An 854-nucleotide genomic window follows, 5' to 3' on the forward strand; every position below is an offset into this window, starting at 1 on the left:
TTTGGTATCTTGCAAGTCTCCCCTTTCTCAGGCTCTCGAAAGTTTCCAATCCAAGAGACTTTTGCAATCCAAGAGGCTGGATGCAAGTAAGAAGGGTGTGCTGTTACACCCATAGTTGCCACACGTTTTTTGAAACGCGTTTTTGAAACGTGTTTGAAACGTTTCAAAAACGTTTCAAACAAATTTCCAAAAGTTTTTTAAAAGTTTTTTTCAAATTTTTTTTCAGGTGTTTTTTCCAGGTTTTTTTTAGGGGGGTGTCCATAAATTTATGTTTGGTACAGTTTAATGCTAAAATCTACATTCAACTTTCATATACATGAATCATGATACATCATGAATGATGAATCCATGATTCAAATTTCATACTGAATCCTGATTCTTAATACATCATACATGATTACAATTTACATCATACAATGATCATACATGTAACATGAATCATGAATCATGATACATCATACATGATACATGGCAGTCTTCAGGAATCAGGAATTAGATCATAGATGGCAAAAACCCATATAATTATTAATAGCATAACCAGTTTGAAGTTACAAGTTACAACTTACAACATACTAAGCAACATACTAAGCACTAGTGAATAGTGTCAAATGATAAATCTGAAATCTGAAATACAGATGTCTGTACCGAAAGACCAAATACAAAAACTCTGAAAAAACAAATGGTCTCCAATGTCTGGAGTCTGGACTCTCAACTCTAGACTCAAGTGTCAAGAGTCAAGAGTCACTAGTAGTAACTAGTAACTACTCAGCATCATCCTCCTCTGAGGAATGTGAGTCTGTGTCGTAAGAAGATGAAGCCTCAGCCTCAGCCTCAGCACTCGTAGATGCATGATC

Source organism: Cibotium barometz, chromosome 17 (assembly GCF_041138505.1).
Source record: "Cibotium barometz isolate CiBa-2024 chromosome 17, ASM4113850v1, whole genome shotgun sequence".
Taxonomy (NCBI): domain Eukaryota; kingdom Viridiplantae; phylum Streptophyta; class Polypodiopsida; order Cyatheales; family Cibotiaceae; genus Cibotium; species Cibotium barometz.